The sequence below is a fragment of the Lycorma delicatula genome, chromosome 9 (assembly GCF_047948215.1).
Source record: "Lycorma delicatula isolate Av1 chromosome 9, ASM4794821v1, whole genome shotgun sequence".
Taxonomy (NCBI): Eukaryota; Metazoa; Arthropoda; class Insecta; order Hemiptera; family Fulgoridae; genus Lycorma; species Lycorma delicatula.
The window spans coordinates 36,443,858-36,464,923 of record NC_134463.1 but is presented as its reverse complement, the minus strand read 5'-3'; the positions used below and the strand labels follow the sequence as shown (position 1 = coordinate 36,464,923).

Genomic DNA, 21,066 nt, shown 5'->3' with positions numbered 1-21,066 from the left:
TGCTTACCTTGTTTCATAATCTTCGTACGTTGCTTTAAGCTAAACATGTCTGAACCCTTTGATATACTGCTCCCTCTCAAATTATAAAATATAATCTATAAATAAAGAGATGTCACAAAAATTCCGTTTTTTTATTTTTTACCATTTCGAATTTTTTTTAAATTTCATGTAACATCGCCCCCCTGGTTCTACTCGACTTAAAATCTATTTTAAGGCAATAATTTTTTTTCTAATTCATTGATGAAAATAAAAATATACAGTTTTTTAAGGTTAACGTTCTATCTAAAATTACTCTTATAAAATCAAAGAACAACCAGTTCTAAGAATATACAATTAATTAAGCCCACAAAATACACAGTATAATTACCATTAATACAATTTTTAATCAAATAAAATTTTAGTTAAATTTTAAATAATTAAAGCATCATACTTAGAAATGATGCTTTAAACACGCAATAAATAATTTAATGTAAATAAATATGCTTAAATATTTATAGCAAAAATGTTGAATATATCATTAATATAATCATAACAAAAACTAATTAGCTGTTATAAAATAATTACATTTAACGAACAAATATTAAATTTCCAGGAAATGATAAAATTGTTTGTTCTCAGAGTTAAATTATATATATATATATATATATATATATATATATATATACATATTAGGTCATTACTCGCTTCAATCTCCCTTCCCATCTAGCCAGAGGGCTCTCCTCCCTGCATCCCCTGTTTCATTAAACTCGTGCTTGTGAGAATAGTAACGGTAAGTAAAAAGTAAATCCTATTTAATTAATAAAAACTCCGTGTAATGTTATTTCTTCAGAGCAATAGTTTAGTCAGTGAAGGATCCAAAATTGAGTGATATGAATCAGAATGCGGGTTTCAAAATAGTCGGCCTCCATTTTAAAAATTGTAGCTTATAGCTGCTTACCCGTCCTTCGTAAGTATAGAAATGAGTATTGCTCGGATATTAGCGTTACCCGATAAACACCACTAAGAAGTGACCGTACTTCGTTTTTTTTTTTTAATTTTTTATTTCATATTTTTTAGTCAAGTAACCAGAGGCAGGTGCAAAGAGTCACGTCGCACATACAGTAACAATGGTATTGTGGTGTTCATTGAGCCACCGCGCTGTACAGCATCGCACTCTTTAAAAAATCGAAATTGAAACATTTTTTATTTTTACATATTCACAAGAAGATTACACACACTAATCATGTTAATATCTTCATTTGTTACCAAGAAATTAAAAAAAAATAATAAAATTCAATGTTACTTTTAATCCATTAAAACTCAGAATTTCAAAAAATCCTTTCTTAGTGTTCACTTACATCGTAAGAAGAACGTGTATACAAATTTATCTTAAGTAGTTTTTGCTTGGCGTTGAATTATGAAGATATTTCGTATCATGTTATAATATATATATATATATATTTAATCATTACTATTTTTATAAATAGCATATAAAAATAAAATATACGTTTATTAAAGAAACATAAACGACTGTCGAATTGAATTGAAGACGATTTGATTAATATTTTTTTAAAAAAATTATAAAAATAAAATAATTAAACACTATGTGAAGTTATCGAATGTTACAACATTCCCTAACATTCTTATTAAAATATGAAAATAAAAAATATTAATAATAGGCAAAAATAGATACATACTTAAAAATATGTATATATTTTAAACGTAAATTCTGTAATCCAAAAGGTGAATTAGTACAATTCTTCTAAATGCATTAACAAATATCCAACAACGTATCCGTATGCTTGCGTAGAAGTAAAAGAGATGTAAGAGAAAAAAGAATTTAATATTTTAGGATTGGCTTTGTGATATATATATATATAGTTAAAGAGATAAGGGCGGGTGGAGTATATTATAAACACGATTCAATAATTCATAAATATTTATGTAAAACCCTATCATTTTGTAAAATAATAACTAGTTTATTTTTGTTAAAGTGGGAAAATGTAATAAGGCTTAACGACGTAACATCTACTCATACCTTTACAACAATCGTGTTTTATTAACTTCTGTATCCAAAATTTTAATTTTTATTGCATAAAGATTACAATTTTAATAAGAAGAATAAACATAAATAAAATCGCATCTGATTGTAGGGATTTAATATGCATCTTTTTGTTTATTAGATTTAATCTATAAAATTAGATATAAAGTTAGTTAGTAAAATAAAGAGCTTATGAATCCATACAGTATCAACTGAAATTAATTTACTTTTAGTTTACACCGTACATCTGGTTGTATAAATTATTTATTAAACGATAAAGTTAGCATAATAATGCTAACAATATAATGGTATATAAACCATCTCATATAGAGTCTAAAGAGATTTGTTTCGTGTAAAATATTGGCAAAACATGTATTTTATTGAGAAATAATTTAAAAATTTGTAAAAAGTTTATTGCTGAGCATGTTTAAAACATTAATGTTAAATTAGGTTAAAATAAATACTATATATTAGAAAGAATTTAATAAAAATTCAAAGGAAAACAACATTAAAATTAAAACACGTTAATATAGAATAAATACCAGGCTGAAGAAACCAAGAAAGCAACTCAGGCCTATTACAACAAACCAGCCGGTTCCAACAAATACAAGTTACCAGAACTAAATAAAATATTAACAATTCTGAGAACTGCAAACAACCTCTGCACGGATCGACGACTCGACATGGCATAGCTTGGCTTGGTTTGAAGGCTTGCCGGTTACAACAGAATTCACAGAAATGTAATTACAAGAATGAATTCTTTAATTTATTAAAGAAAAGAAATATATATACACACACATACACAAAAAGACTCTACAGAAAGGAAAAAAATTATTAAAGCAAAGAAGAAAAATCCTAATGAAGATACTTGAATAGAAATAAAAAAAAAAACCTTTATCGATGAGCTTTATATTTTCATAATAACGACGTTCTATTATACTACAGAATTTTTGCTGCTTCAAGCTAACAAAAAAAAAACAACGAAACTTTCTCCCAGAAAAAAAATCATACAATAAAACGAAAATAACTAGGTATAATAACTAGATATCTTCTAGTTTTCTACAAATTTCCAATTTAATAAGATATTTTACCGAAGTACATTTTAATCTGATCAGTTTTTCTGGAACACCTTTTTTTAATCAACTTTTTTCAGATTAATTGAAATATATTGAACAATATACTAAAAAAACAATATTAACTTGAATGAAAAGACAATACTGCTTGAACTGAGATTTTAAAACAAAATTTAATCTTAAACAGAATTTAATTTCAACAACAAAATAATAAATAAGTTATTAAACATTACATTAGTTTCGCCAAATTACACTAAGAAAATAATATTTACAATAAAGTGCATTTAAATATCTAGTAAAAAAAATAAACACATATAACTGATAAAATCTTTACTTATGAATTTTTTGTTATAAACATTGGAATTTTATAGTTAATATATCAGGCTTTAATCCGGAAGGTCCTGGATTCGAATCCCAATCAGGGATGGCTTTATTCGAACACTTTTAAGTTCTAAATTACATACCATGCTTTAAAATTTAAATTAAGATATATTTATGAAAAGTACATTTACAATATTTCACTCTCCAATTTTAATTATTTTTACCAAAAATTATAAATCCTTATAACAAAAATGAGGTTTAGTGTGATTTAAATACTGGTAACAGTATTTAAAGAAAAAATTATAACATAGTTAAACGATATAATAATACACAGATTATAAGTAAATCAATTATTTTTAATTTGGCAAGTGATCTTTTTCATTGCAATTAATAGAAATCGTTATTGTACACGGAATACTGAAAATTAAATATTTAAAAAAATTATATATAATGATTATTAAAAACATTACAAGTATTTTAAGACAAAAACACAACACAATTCGATGATAAATATGCGGTGGCATTTAGTTTGTTGCCAAGAAAGTAGCGTAGTGAAATAAATAGAAACATTTCCAGGAATGAAATCGATTCTTAGAACTAAAACCTTCAACGAAATCAACGTAATAACTATGTAGGCCATCATCACTACTCAATGAGAACGGCAGGCAACTTTCAGTGGTCAGATGGCGGAAAAAATTTATCGACTATCGACTTTTATATGTATACAAATCAATGAATTTTAAAACTATAAGAATTCTTATATATAATTATACTTAATACCATAAATTAAATATATTTTAATATTAGTTATAATAAAATATTGAATTTTATAGAAAATGTTTAGTTTATTTTATGTGTATGTATATATGTAGGGAAATATATGTTTAACCTAAAAAAAAAAATAGAATATAAAATTCGTACAACGTGAAATAAAGTAATATTATTTTCATGTTTAAAATTAAGACAAAAATTATGTAATTAACAAGTGTTCCAAGGTTAAAAATTAAAAAGGTTTAAGACCTTAAAAATATTATTTAATAACAAACGTAAGGTCGAACATAACCTAAAAAAATGTTCTGTATTATTTTACAACGAATGTATATTATATTTTTCTGTTAACTTTATAGGATATTGGTTGTATAAAACATTTAAGAAAATGTGCGCTTACCTTATAAAAAAATTAACTAAAATACAATAAACTATTCTTTCCGAACTTTCCATTCGCAGTTCTATTAACACTTAACACTAATTTATACGATTTTTAAATACACTGATATCGAATTATATAATACAGTTATATAATATATAACTAAACACAAATACCCATAGTATTTTTTTAATTAAAAACGAATATAATAATACTTTTAAAAACCGTAAGTAAGTAATCTCATCACGACCTCACAGTTACTACGCCAACGCTGGACTGACTGCTCTATACACTGCAGTCATTATTACCGAGAACACAACTGGGAAGCCTTACCGTATCCCCCACCATTTCAACTCCGAGAAATCAAGGCCCTACTACACACACACAAAATAACTCGGAACTTCTCACGAACGCGTGCGTATTACCGACTATTCATTCCACTGTTCAATGAAGCATTAGATAATTTTTAGTTAGCGCTATAATAATAGATACCTTCTTTGAATTAAAATTAAACTTAATTAAATTGTAATTTTGTTTTTTTAAATAATACAATTTTAATAATTGAAACATATGGTTATAAATTAATTGTATATAGATATTAGCATTTTTTGCTTCCTTGTACGAAGTAAAGAAACTATTGTAATCGCGAAAAATTTCGGTTTTCAGATTTCAACGGAAATATCCATTCTGACCTTCCCTGAATCCACTTTGACTAGTTTCGACGTGACGTCTGTACGTACCTCGCATAACTAAAAAACGATCAGCCGTAGAATGTTGAAATTTGGTATTTAGGACTGTTACAACATCTAGTTGAGCACTTCCCCTTTTGATTGCAATCAAGTGGGCCAAAAATGTGTATACAGTCAGACCTCTAAATAAAACGGGGTTTCAATTTTGAAAAATTTTGATTTTTTACTTTTTCTAAACTGTAGTAATAAGCACTCGTTGAGAGCTTCTCAGCAATATATCATAAGTGATACTTTCATTGGTTCCAGAGTTGTAGCCAAATAAAATTTTAATTAATGAAATATTTAGATCTTACTAGGGGAAGGCACATCGATTCGAATCCGACTTTATATAGCTATATTTTTCTTTACCTTTTCTTTTTTAATTTAAATATATTTATTTATTAATAATTATAATCTCTGATTATTAAAAAAAATTGTTAACAATACAAAAAAGATAAGTTATTAGTGAAATAAAATGTTATATACCTTTCCTTTTAATTAAAAAAAAATTTAAATATATATATGTATATGATATCAGAAAGAAAATCTATTAAGGAGATCTACCGAAATCAAGAAGGCCTAGAAACAGCGATAAAAAAGTGGTTAAATTTTTTTAAGACAACGATCAGAATGAAGACAAACAAATAATTTTTTGACAAGCTCTGGAACATGAGAAGAAAATCAAAATATCTGAAACAGATGAAAAAAGGATACCTTCGAAGGTGCAAAAGAAGAGAATTGCTGCAATAGAGATAAATTCTTATACTGTAAAAATAATTTACAGTATAAATGATCGCGTAACAGAAAAAAGAAAAACAGGAAGAAAATGGACGGATGAGCAAAAACGAAGGATGCCGAAAAAATGAAACACATGGAAGAATAGAAAAAAAATGATATTTGTGTAGTCATAAGTTGGTCTTTTCAGATAAAAATAAATAAATATATATACACAAGATAGAGGTAGATATAACTTATTTAGAGGTTCCTTTTCACCTATCTTTATCAAAGTTATTATTATTAGGTCTTTCCGTTTTATTATAAACTTTTCAGTTTGAAACCATCTATTTATATACATTTTTTACCAGTAATCTTTTAATATCTTTCTTTTTTGCTTTTTTCTGTTTATCTTTATAGAATATTCAAAAAATCTATATGAGTAAACATTTTATAATCGATGTAATTACTTATATTGTAATTTCTTTTAACATTTCCTTTTAATTAAATCAATATTGAAGTTTTGGCAATTTATACAATTTTATTTTTATATTCTTGGAAGGTGAATATCAATATTTTCGATCTTTTTCTACGGTTTTCTTGTTATCAGATACCCTTTCTTATAAGGGTTAGTTTGAATAAATATTGTTGTTAATATCTTGCTTGGTATATTTAGAAATCTCCCTGCTTCATCAGAAACCTTGTTCTAAGAATATTAAATACGGTGTAAAGCTACCCCGAATACTGTTAGTAATTTAATTTCCAACCGGTTTTATTAACATTTCCAGGTACTGGAAACTGGTTCCCTATTCTATGGAAAAAAATAGATTGGGATAGATTTAACTAGCGGATTCGGCAATGCTTCGCTGTTGCTAACACATTGAATGTATAAATTAAATAAATTTTTGTATTATATTTGACATAGTCCTTTCGTTCATTTCGTTATGCTATTTCTTTATGTTATATATTTTCAGTATTTAACTAGATATTGTCGTCTTAATTTTTATACTATTATTCTCCTTAACGAAACAATTTTTTCTCATGTTGTTTTGTAGATTTTCTTCAATAAATACGTTATTATCTACAAAAAATATAACACATTTCTAATAAAGAGAAGTCTATAACTTGTAGTAACCTCCACGTAAGTCAAAACTGTTCCATTACACAATATTATAATTAATATATTTATCAGTAATCCACTATTTTGATAAATAAATTATTTATTAATATATAAATAATTATTATAGATGTCAAAAGATCGTAAATTATGATAAGGAATCCTGATTATACCTCTTGCCCCCTAGGTGCTTTACATGTATTACAATCATAAAAAAATAACATATAATTAAAGCAAAAAGGCTTATTCATTATGTGATTCCTCAGTTTATTACGGGAAGTAAAATAAAATATTAAGTATCAAATAGTTTCTCATGACAAACTTTCCAACGTAAAATATTAGTATAATGATAGTATTAATTGATATAATAGTGGAAATCATAAAATTATTCACATAATTAAAATTATTTAATTATTTCGAAGAAAATTTAATATTTTATTTATTAAAAAAAGACAATTATTATTATTTCTCATGAAAAAAATATTATTAAATTTATTATTGTTGTTTAGAATTTTTTACGTAAAACTGTTGAATTCATCCTTGAAATATTGAGGTTATGCTTTCTGGTTAAAACTATGACGGAATATTTTATTTATAATAATTACATAGATGAAGAGGGGTATACTGGGTAAATAACTATCTTTAATCACTCCTCTTTTTTTTTTAACCAATTGCGGTCTTCTTTTTTTACTACGTTTTAAAAGAACAATATTACTATGTTTATGACGTATGTAGTGGAATAGAATAATTCTTGGTATTCTTATTTAATTGTTTACATTTTCAATTATTTCCTTTGTACTTAAGGATATAAATATGTTATGATATAATATAATTTTATTTTGTTTCTAATAAAAATGAGAAATTTTATGAGTTGTAATTTATTACTTCCCATCTCTTATGAGTTTGTTTTTACTTTCTGAAAATATTATTGTTTACTTAAATTTCATTACTTAAATAATTGGTACTTTTTGAAATTTGTTAGCCAAACAAACTCAAAAATTGTTTTTTAATCAATGTAAATTAAGAATGATTATTAATATAGTATTTAGTTTAAATATCAGTTTTTTGTTAATAAATTGTATGCCGTTTGTGTATTTTGACTCAGAAGAGTCAAAAATTACACTTTACAAAATTTCCAAGTGTTTAAAGAGCCACAAAATTTTATTTCAAAGTTTTTAAAGAGCCACAAATTTTTTTCGAAAATAGGTTTATTAAATAACAATTTATAGGCAGTTACACTTATAATTATTATTTTAACTCTAATTTTTAAATAATAAAAGCTATAAAATAGGTAATTTATTAAATATATATTTTAATAAAAACACTTTCGCGGTAATATCCAACAGTAGTACTTTGTTTCTTTTTTGACAATTCTTATTGACTTCAAAAAAGTAGTTAGGTATCTTATTTGGAAAAAATATGTATATGTATTTTTTAAATATAATACTTATTATGTTACCTATCTTTACTTCGGTTTTTTTAAATTATTATTATTATTATATATATGTGCATACATAACTTTGAGAAGATAATTCCCTTCTAACTCTTTTACTTGAAACAACAAACTATACGTCACAGCCAAAGCACTGGTGAAGACGCCAAATTGTCTTGCGTCGAAAGCGAATTAAAACCTACATAGAAACATCCGACGACGACGTCATTCGAGAGCTTCTGACGGACTGACGACGCGTGTCACGGGGGAGGGGTGCGGTGAAAAGCGAGTACAAGAGGCAAAGCGAAAGAATCGGTGCCTAATCCTCGTTAATCGATTCAGAACGATTTTTAAATGTTTTTTTATAAAATAAATAATATTTGCGTATGGAACTAAAGAGCCGCAGCTTCACATCCAAAGAGCCGCATGTGGCTCGCGAGCCGCAGGTTGCCGACCCCTGCTTAGACGCATTGTTATTATTTCCTTGTACGAAGTAAAGAAAGTATTGTGAACAGGAAAAATTTCGGTTTTCAGATTTCAACGGAAATATTCATATTGACAATCCCTGAATCCATTTTGACTAGTTTCGGCGTGAAGTCAGTACTACGTACGGTAAATAATAATTCAATAATAATAATAATAATAATATAAAATTAAGAAAAAATATCAGAAGTTATTAATGAAATAAATTTTTTTGTACTTTCCAGTTAAAAAAAAAAAAATATTTATATGTAATTTAATAGGCGTACAAGGGGAGTAATGTGGTATCCACATCAGATTTTTTAAACATGTAAACAGTACTGAGACAAATAATAAACTGCGAAATTTTCAGCGAAAACGGTTAAGTAGTTTTTGAGTTATTAGGATACACAAAATGAAGATCGTCTTTTACTTACATACATAAATAAAATCTTTTATTTATGTACAACGATAATACCAGATTGTGTATTTTCTAGGGTCTACTCAAAAAGTTATGATGATCATTTTTTTCTCTTGTGACCCATATTACATAGAAGAAAAATCCAACAAAAAATCTTTCAGCTCATGCTCTTACCAAGGGCTTTTTGCCCTATAGATGCCACTTACGAAAAAAATTGAGTGGAACATTATAATATGTAAGTAAAGAAATATTTAAAAAAATTTATTCTGTCCTATGTGCAAAATGTTGAGATTTGAAACCCATGGTGACAACCCCTCCATTACCGGTAATCAAATGAAATTGCATCATGACCCACATTTAGAAATCATTGTAAAAGATTTCATAAAATCTGAGTAATCCAGTTTGAAGATATCAATCAGAACGATAATTAGGAAAAAAAGTAACATCGTTAGCCTTTTTATCCCCCACTCTGAATGAAATTGCCTAAATAAATGACTAAAGTGACATTCTAATCATATAATTAGTAGAAGATTATGACCCCTTTTTGGAGATTTATATAAGATTAAACATAATCAGTATATGTCATCTATATAAGGAGAATTAAGTGAAAAAATCTACTACTCTAAGTAGTTACTACTCATAGTAGTAAAAAATGTGTTTTTTCGGTTTTTTCACCGGAACAAATTGTTTTTCATCTGTATTGCATTAGGAAAAGTATTAATCTCAAAAAAACAGACAACTTTTATTTAAATAATTTTCTTGTACGACTTACCGTTTTCGAACTGAAGCTTATAAAAGTGTGAAAATGTTGTGAATTATGCACGTGTTCGAAACCGGTCTACTCGTTTATAATTTTTTTACAACTTTAGCGCCACCTAGTATTTCAATTTCAAATTATACAGCATAACTTTACAGACATTAATTGTAGAGGAGAATATCCTCTACATTTTTTGTTTGAAAATCTTTCTCTAAAATGCATAGATTCATAGAAAAACGCATTCAAAAACTTTTTGAGTTTTTCGAGTTTTTCAAAAATTTATGGGAAGGGATGTTAAAAATCTGGAGTTAAGCTTCCCTCATCACCACTAACGCATGGACAAAAGATCAATCGGTAGGTAAGGATTTTCAAATACAGCCATTTTCAAATACACGGAGAGGGCACAAGGCAAGCCAGAACAAGAGGTCAAGGATGCCGTTTATAATATCTGGCAGGAAAGATGGTCGCAGGAAGCTGTGTGTCGATGGACGAAAACCCTCATCCCCAACATCAAGCCATGGTTGTCGAGAAGATTTGGTGAGGTTGATCATCACCTATCGCAGTTTTTTACAGGACATGGTTCCTTCAATAACTACCTGCACAAAATAGGCAAGAGAGAAGAGCCAATTTGCAACTACTGCAACGAGATAGATGATGCTGAGCACACCTTTTTTGAGTGCAATAGGTGGGACACACTTAGACATAGTAAGGCACTCACAGGTATAACTCCAGAGACAACAATAGACTACATGCTAAGAAGCGAGTCAAACTGGAATAATTTTGCTAGTTTTGTTAGACAAGTTGTTCTACAGAAATACTCCGATGAGAGAAGACAAGGTGTTGGCTAGAATAGGACTGGGTGAACAGCCTTGCTGGTGAGGTCCAGCATGCTGCGGTGTGTTGGCACTGATGAGCCACCAAGGACTCCACGGGTAACAGTCAGGCAACAGCACACTGAATACTGAAGGGACCCGGTATCGCGTCGCGGCGAACTGGGTCTGGCGTGGTGTAATAATGTGGTGTATTAGTATTGCCCTTTTGGGTCCCCAAGGGGGCAATATTGATAAAGAACTCTCAAAAAGAGCTAACCGGTAGGCCGACCTGCCTTGCCGGTATATAGCCGGTAGGTGGGGAGGCCTATTTGAGTTTAAAGACACTCCCCTGGGCGGCGTAATACCAACAAGTCGGTCCGGCCCAGGGGAGCTGAGAGAAAAAAAAAAAAAAAGCCTATTTTGATGACAAATTGCCTGTACTTATTTATATAGGATCCTTGTCCATCTCTACTATCTGTACCTCTATAACCTCTTAATAAATGTCACCAAAACTTGATTTGAGTGATTAATTAATTAAGCTTACTTGTATTTTATTTACGTTGGTCCTTTACTTTTTTTTATATTGAACAATAATCATGATAAAATTAGGATTTTATGATTAATTCCACTTTAACTAAGTACGTATTAAATACCTCTTTTGAGCGATTAATAAATTTAAACTTACTCATATTTTATTAAATTCCATAAATGCCGTAAATATAAAAATCATCGTGCCTTCAAATTTTATTCCATCGGTCCATCCAGTCTGAAGACATTAAACAAAAAACAGGTTCACATACATCCCGGCCTCTGTGGCGCGAATAGTAGCGTTAGCGTCTCGGCCTTTCATCCGGAGGTTCCGGGTTCGAATCCCGGTCTGGCATGGCATTTTCACACACGCTACAAATCATTCATCTCATCCTCTGAAGCAATGCCTAACGATGGTCCCGGAGATAAAAAAATTTTAAGTCGATTAACATAATTTCCCTCATATGTAGTATTCTGTTTACTTATGATTATGATACACTATAAATATATAGCCGGGGAAGTTTAAAATTTTCCGGTTAAATGACAAAACTATTAGTGAATCGTTCTAAGAGTTATCTCCAATTACCCATAAAAATGGTCGATATGAAAAAAAACATTGCCTTATATATTTCTTTCATAATAGCAATCTGTTCAACGTTTGACCAGTTAACACTGCAGACAGCTTAAAATATACTCTCACTCCCTCTCTCTCACTCTATCTTTCTCTGTGTGTGCACGTGCGCGTGTTCGATAAAATATAATTCTCGTAAATATAAGTAAAAATAAGTTTTTCGTTATTTTAGTTTGTATTTTTTTTTAAAAAGTATTAACTCATTCTAATTTAAATCTTACAAAGAAAACGAATTAAGAAACAGAAATGAGTATTCAAGAAGCAATGTAAAATAAAATAAAATTATTCGCAAATATAAAAAATAATGAAAAAAGAGATTTAATATACTGTAAGAAGAAAATCTGTAATAAGTTAATAATTCCGACGCCCTCACTATTTCCCAGTCAAAAACCAATTACTTCAGGATACAACGCACTACCTACGTTGGATAAACAAGTAGATCCTATACACAAGCATCAAGTTTCAACTCACTCACCACTGTGACTCGCTGCATAAGCGTGTATGAAAAATACACAACTACACAGTTAACGTAACCTTTTTTTTTATAGAAGTGGAGGAACCCCATTTACGGGCGCAGTGTCGGGATCACTAACAGCATCCCCAGGATTTAATTAAGTGTGTATATATACCTGCGCACTACCGACTAAACCTCCACTTCTGGCACCCTCCCTCCTGGAACAGCTAGTAGAGTATTACTTCATGAGGGGGGAGGGGGTAACGCCCCCACACACACAACTGGTGACCATAAGGAAACATCAAAGCCATATCATCATGCGCATCACAAAACACAACACATCAACCACAGTTCCAACTAAACACAAACACTCCCACAGGCATCACTCCTCAAACACACACCACACGCCCACCGACACATATGAGTACAGACGCTGCCAACGCATAGACACAGATATCGCAAGAACTCAAGTGGAGAGATACACCAAGCACGAAAGGCAATCTTGAAAGTGGCGCCCATCAACCAGACGTGAACTCGTCGCGCACACACACTCACACAAGCCTAGCAGAACATCCACTCAACTCACCCTATTCAACATTAGAAAGTCAACGTAACCCTTAGATAAAAAAATATACCCAGTCGTCATGATCCCAAAAGTAGTTAACACTACCTGAATATGCCGAAAAATATTGCTAACGATAGATACCGCAGATAAAGAAACGTAAACGATCCAACTTGTGACATTATAATGAATCACGCTTCTAACTTGCCCTGCTCAAAATTTTCCCTTAAATTGAGATTAACTCAAAAACGGCTAAACAATTTTTATCAAATTTTCAGATGCACGCACAACTTTAAATAGATTACTATATCATATCTAGATTTCAATTAAATTGATCGAGAAGTTTTGGAGAATTTCTTGCCACAGAATTTTATACGTAGGCCTATAAATAAATATATCAGGAAACCATATTTATGTGAATAGTATTTTCATACTCTTCATATCTCACACTCTAAAAAGGATTTATTTTCACCTCCCCCCCCCCCCCTTCGCATTGTGACCAAAAATAACACCGTACTTTTCTTCGAAAAGCAGGTAAAAAATGTGTATTTCTGACTTCATGTTAAAATTTTACTTTTACTTCCTTTAAAAAAGATCAATCTGTGTATAAAATTAATGTGTGAATAAAATTATCATTTCTCATTAGAAAAAAAAATTGTAAATACAGTATTGATTAAACACGTGGCACTTTAAACTGATTATTGCCGTTAAAAAAAAAAAATATATATATATATATAATTTAATTCTGTTTATCAATATAAAACTTTATAATTCTATGAAATTATAAATAAAAGGAAAATAACGTAAATTAAATTATTTTTTATTTAACAACGTTATCATAAATCATAAGTAAAAGATAATGATAGTGAGAAATGACCTTTTATTCTTGGAAATGGTACATTATGAGGTAAACAACTTCATCCAGAGGATAGCTTCTTAAGGACTCATTCATGCAGTGAGTGCTCATTAAGTCGATAATCCATAAGGAAATTGGGGAAATTTTATCTAAACGGAAGCAAAACATTTCCGAAAAATGACTAAACGCTTAAATACATAACTGATTTTCTTCCATTCATCTATGTTAAAGTAGGGGGTTCCTGAAACCCACCGGCTTAGTCTAGTGGTGAACGCGTCTTCCCAGATCAGCTGATTTGGAAGTCGAGAGTTCCAGCGTGTCCTAGTAAAGTCAGTTATTTTTACACGGATTTGAATACTAGATCGTGGATACCGATGTTCTTTGGTGGATAGGTTTCAATTAACCACACATCTCAGAAATGGTCGACCTGAAAATATACAAGACTACACTTCGCTTACACTTATAGATATCATCCTCATTCATCTTCTGAAGAAATGCCTGACGGTGATTCCCGGTGATGTATGGTTACATCTCAGGAATGGTCGAACTGAGACTGTACAATGCTACACTACATTTACACTCATATATATCATCCTCATTAATCCTCTGAAGTATTATCTGAAAGGTAATTAGCGGAGGCTAAACAGGAAAAAGAAAGAAAGGGGGTTCCTGAAGGAATAACCTCGCCATCCTGGGATGGAAATGAGCGAAATTTTGATATATCCAACTGAATTATAATTCAACGGATTAAGCAAAACGAAATTATATTATCTTCAATTATTTTATTTTATAAAAGTGTTTTTTATTAGTTTCTAAGGACTGATTGATTTTTTTTAAATGTCTTTAAAATTACAGATGATTACTGTTTGGTGATCGAAATACATATTAATTTATACTATTTGTAACTGGTTTTCGTGTATTCTGTTAATTATTTTATTTCAAAACAACAAGAAAAGTTATCTTTTAGAAACTGTTGGGTTGTCTGTTGGAAATTTTTTAATTTCTTTTCAGAAAGTTAATCTTGAACACTAATTTGTTTTTATTCCTATATCATGAAATGTATATTAATACTAATTACCTTTTTTTCTAAATTAAGAAATCTAGTGAATTATTTATATAATGATTTATAATAAACGGTTATACACAAAATGAGGTTACAAGTGATTATATACAACTAGAATTTTATTATTGTTATTATTTCGTCATCTAACAATGTAATTTATCTACCACACTTTGTTTTCAATTATGATTAATAAATATTCGTTTTTTCCGGATTAATATGGGAAATATGCCAAAATAAAACACATTTCCTCTTTCTGATTTTATAAAACTACTGATAAAAGTAATTCGTATATTTCGAATAAACACGTAAGCACGTAAGTTGTTGATAAATAACGTAAGCAAGTGATGTTTCTCTGCTGAAAGCCTAGATTAATAAATAAATAGTTAGGTATATATGGTACACTGACGCTATTAATCTTGGTTCTTATGGTTGTAATCTTCCATCAGAGTGTTCTAGATCAGTAGTAAAGAATTAGCTTTCTAATCTAAGCTTTTATATTTTGCTTATAACTTAGATCATTCCTTGATGGATCCTTTCAAGTAAACCTAGAGATTACACGCATTGGCCAATTCTGCTTTTGTGAGGTCATTCGGCTCTACCTGATTCTTTGAAGATGGTGAACTGTCCCGTAGATAAACTGACCGACCAGAAATATCTGCCCATAATCTGGGACCACCTAATTCTTGGGTTGAGAACCCACGTATGAGTTGTAAATAATCAAGGCGGAAATTACCTTCAGCTGCAAATCAAGTACAAATTAGTCTCAACGAACTCAACCCACCGGGTTGGTCTAGTGGTGAACGCGTCTTCCCAATTCAACTGATTAAGAGGTAGAGAGTTCCAGCTTTCAAGTCTCCTAGTAAAGTCAATTATTTTTACACGGATTTGAATACTAGATCGTGGATACTGGTGTTCTTTGGAGGTTGCGTTTCAATTAACCACACATCTCAGTAATGGTCGAACTGAGACTGTACAAGACTACACTTCATTTACACTCATACATATCATCCTCTGAAGTATTATCTGAACGGTAATTACCGGAGACTAAACAGGAAAAAGAAAGTCTCAATGAACTCACTGCAAGTTAGAACTTAAAAACCTCATATCAAACCTCAGCTATAAAAAATACGATTCCACTACTCAATCGGTTTGCACAGAATCATATATTAACGTTACATCCATACCATTGGAGCTCACTGCCAAACATTGAACCAAAAACTCTGCTTAATTTTCCCATAAGGATCAACTATCGGACATGTAGTCCATCCGCTTCCAAATTCAGCTTCTTACACGAGCCAGGACCATTTACGCCCAGTTCGGTTCAAACTTAATCTAAATTCTAATCAAACTTATAATCTAATCGTAATCGATTATTTTACAAATAACTTACTTATTTAATAGGGAGTAATCTCCTTTTTATATTTAATGAAGTCAATGACCTTTGAGATGAAGTATTGCATAACTATCTGTTATCCAAAAAGCTTTGTGTTTGAATCCCGGTCAGACTTGATTTTTCATACGATATAGAATTCTTTTCAATATTATATTATCACGTACAAGTTTGTGTGATATATTAGTCATATAGCCATAAATAAAATATATAGCCATAAATAAAATATGGGGGTATCCTATTATTATTAATATTGATATGAATATTAATGAAACCACTGCGTTATAAAATAATTGGCTGCAAAATAAGTACGATCTACTCCCTTACCACCCGTTTATCACTACACGGTTTATAACTTTTAAATCAGGATATTATTTTAACCTTTCCGCTTAGAGGTGGAAATAAAAAAAGTACTATAGACAAAAGGTACGGAAAGAAAGGCACAATACCTATTTTTAAATAAAATTATTTCTGGTAATTCAATTGATAGATTCTCCTTTTTTTAAAAAGAAATCCTCTTAATTTTTAATTAGTTTTTAGTGATTTTAAATTACATGTGGACTAAGCAGGGTATAATTATAACAGGTTAATCAGGTTTTTTTTTTTTAATCTTCGGGTCCACCGTCAGGCATGCTTGAGAGGATGAGATGAATGATTTGTAGCGTGTGAAAAAATGCCAAGCCTGACCAGGATTCGAACCCGGGATCTCCGGATAAAAGGCTGAGACGAGGTTAATCAGTTTAATTTTTCTTTCCAACACCAATTTTTCCCTTTTTCACCCTTTGATAGGGAAAAAAGATGTACTTAGCGGGAATTTTACACCCGGGTGACCTTACAGTACCTAATAAAAGAGGAAATAAAGTACAGAAATTTATAGCGTGTGAAAGTAACACTGATCGGGATTCGAACCTAGAAAGTTCTTTATGAAATACAGAGTCGCTACCATCAGAGTTCCACAGAATTCCACTGATCTGATTTTTATTTATATAAAATTAGATGTATAAGAGAGTTCTTTTGTTCAGTTCTGAAGAGAATTCGATTTTATAATCTTTAGATCAATGCTTAACAAATTATTATTTATAGGTAAGCAAATAGTAGAATTAATTTATTTTTTCAAAAAACTTTCTTCAGATATGTTGTATTTCCCACCAGGCTGGTCTAATGGTTAACTCGTCGTCGCAAATCAGTTGCTTAACAGCTGATTTTCAAAGTCGAAAGTTGTAAGGTTTAACTCCTAGGAAAAGTTAGTCGTTTTTATAAGGATTTGAATACTAGACAGCGGATAGCGATGTACTCTGATGGTTGGGCTTCAATTAACCATCTCAGGAATGGTCGGCCTGAGTCTGTACAAGATTTCATCTAATTTACTTTTCATACAAATCAACCTCATTTCATTATACTGTGGACAGGTTGCTTATTGTTCACTAGTTGAATAGACTACAACGAACACATTAGAAAATATTTTTTTTTAAATGTTGTTTTTAATTATATTTTATTAATTAATTACATTATTTAATAGTTATTATTAAACTATATATTACACTATTGTAAGTAAACCGACCATTCCAGTCAGTAAATTCATTTTTTTTTATAAGAAAAGACTTTTTCATTACTTATTAAAAAAAAATTACTTCGTTATAAAATATATAAAACAAGAATTTGTTATAGCAGAATTTATTTTAATATTCGTTATTAAAGTTTTAAGGGTAGTTTTATCAATAATTTCTCGGAATCGTTTCAGTACGTTTTAATAACGTTCTGACTAAACCAAAAGGTGAAGTTTATTACCCCTGGAGCTACTCATTTCCCAGGGATTCGGTAAATTCCAGTTACGCAAAACGATTATCAATAACGCGTGAATGTTATATTGGAACTAAAACCACAACTGATGTTCAAAGCACAAAGCTTTCTCATCTCACATTTATTATAGTATACACTCATGTTGCATCTCTCTGCTTTTACTCGGTTATATAATTCATGCAATGACTATTATTCCTGTTATTATTTTTATTATCATCGCTGCTGTTACAAAAAACTGCAACACATCATGCATTTAGTTTTTATTTATTTATATAGTAGTATATATATTTATTCAGATTAATTTTAAAATAAATAGAAAGTAAAAGAAAAAAAAATATCTTGTGGCGTATAAAAAATGTCACGTCTAACCAGGATTTGGACCCGGGACGAAAGGTTAAGACGTTATCAATGCGCCACAGAGATCGGTAGATTTAGTAAGTGAAATTTCGAATGATTAACCCATATAAGGAAAGCATCAAAATTAGGTTGTCGCATTTATGAAAAGAAATAAATTTATAAATTAAAATAAATAAATAAAGAGTATGATTGCTTTATGATAGTAAAATATCGAACTCGTAAAAGCTAGAAAAACTAATAGTAGGAAGGTTTTTGGTGTTACAAATAAATGAAGGATTTTATGAGTTGATAAATTTCAAAACGAATATGTTTAAAACGAAGTGGAACTGAAAAACGAAGCCTTTAGAAATTCTTGCCATAAGAAAATAATGGTTATATTTTGGTGCTGATTGAAAGCAGTTTATATAACACAATATAATAAAATAGATTATATACAATGTACATATAATACGTTATAATATAGAATCTTCTTAAAATCGAAATGAAAATCCTAAGGAGAAATTACTGTTCTAGAAAAAGGAGAAGAGGCTATAAACTAAAATAAAATTAGGAAATTTATAAAATCCAAGATTTGAAAACAACAGTTAGAAAATTCCTAGAACGAATGATTGATTACATCTAATCTATTATGTAAATAAACTAGCGTACGCCGTCGCGACTTCGCCCACAACATAGATGTAGCTTCTTCACTCGCAATGCTTTTTTAATAGCAAACTTATTTTTTATAAATAAAATATATTTATTTACAATATTATATTTAGATTTTCATTAAATCCTGACAAAACGGTATATAAAAATTTTTATGAAAAATACAGAAGGAATATACGATAAACAATGAATTGTTACCCAAAACTTAAATAAAAGAAAACAAAAAAGAAGATAAGAAAATTGAACAATATTTGTTAGACCAATCCATTTATAAATGAATTAAAATAGTTCAATATAAAAACAAACAAAAAATTTATTACAATCCCAAATCTAGCATTCCCATCACGGCTTCTCCCGTGCTCTACAGTTACTTGCGCTTCCCGTCACGATCAGAGGGTAATGGCTCGCTTCGCTCTCCCTTCCCGTTTTTTTCCGTTTCTTTTTCCTTCTGCCCTTTATCTTTCACTTACTTCCCTTTCCCCGTTTCCCCTTTTTTATTTTTTCCATCTTCCCCTTATTCCCTTTTTACCCTCTTTCCTTTTACCTTTTTCGATATTTCCCTTTTCCGATTTTTCCCTTTCTCCCTTCTTTCCTGGTTTTCAATTCCAGTTGATTTTCGATGAATTTTGGTATAGGTTCATTTTGCCGCTAAGCAGAAATCATGGTAAAATTCTTTGTTATCTGACATCTTCAATTATTTGCTTTACATATTCTAATTTTTTATTTTTTTTTTAAATTTAATTAAATAAATAAATTAAATAATTTTAATTATTTCAAATTTAATTTAATATTATTTTATTTAATTTTAATTAAATTTATTTAATCCCCTTCCTCTTCCACATTTCCCTTTCTTCCTTCCTCTTTCCTTTTTCCTCTTTTCCCTTTCCATTTAATTTTCCCCGTTTTCCCTTTTTCCCTTTTACCTTTTCGATTTTTCCCTATTTCCCTTTTCCGATTTTTTTCCTTTCTCCCTTCTTCCCCGCGCGTAAATCGGTCCAGTAGTTTTTTAGTCTATAGCGGACACACATATCGGAAACACTACAATGGAATCGTAAAGTATTTAGTATAGCATATGTTGCTTTTACGTCCATCAGATAGCGCTGTTAACACGAAATTTAGTTTTTTATCGATTTGAACCCCTTAAAATCAAAATTTCACAAATCATTTCTCAGTGGACGCCTACTTAAAGATACGAAGGTACCCTGAAAATTTCAAGTCTCTACCTATAATAGTTTTGGTTTTAAGTTGATTATGACTCAGTGAACCAGTCAGGACATACTTTTTTATATAAGATATATATTTTTTTTTAATTTCAATCTAAAAATCCAGACAGGATACATAAAGAATTTTACAACCTTAAGAGTAAAAGAGAGGAGGATTGTTTGGATAGAATGAAGCTGGGAAATAATTTATAATTTAAAGGCTCTTGTGGATGAAGGAAGAAAGAGCACCAGAATAAAACAGATTGGAGAGAAAAACTCTGGGTGGTTTCCGAGAAAATAAAAAAAAAATACGAAAAAGAATAAAATAAGCAAAAATATATAATATCCTAATGGACCGCTTCGAAATAAAATAAAAAATCAGATAATAATAAATAAATAAAAACGGAAAAGAAGTGTATTATTTGTTGTTTTATAAGCTTTCATTGTCTTTATTGACCTGGCGAAACCAGGAACTGTTTTTAACTTGATCATTTTGATGTTGCCTGTTTGTATATGTTTATGAGGCAGTTAAAACCGAACATATTTTTTGATTTATATGAAATTTTGCATAAAG

General features: G+C 29.8%; 1 protein-coding gene across 3 annotated transcripts in view; it reads right to left on the bottom strand.

Moving 5' to 3' along the window:
• Positions 1–21,066, bottom strand: part of LOC142330614 (suppressor of cytokine signaling 2-like) — a 108,684-nt gene that overhangs the window by 51,870 nt on the left and 35,748 nt on the right. Inside the window, exon 1 of one of the 3 annotated variants that reach the window (XM_075376018.1) lies at positions 4,583–4,861. The exons of 1 other annotated variant lie outside the window; for it this stretch is intronic. The gene's annotated coding sequence lies outside the window, so the exon portion shown is untranslated. Of the gene's footprint in view, positions 1–4,582; positions 4,862–21,066 lie in introns of those variants that run through there. One more of the 3 variants, XM_075376019.1, reaches the window with a different exon arrangement.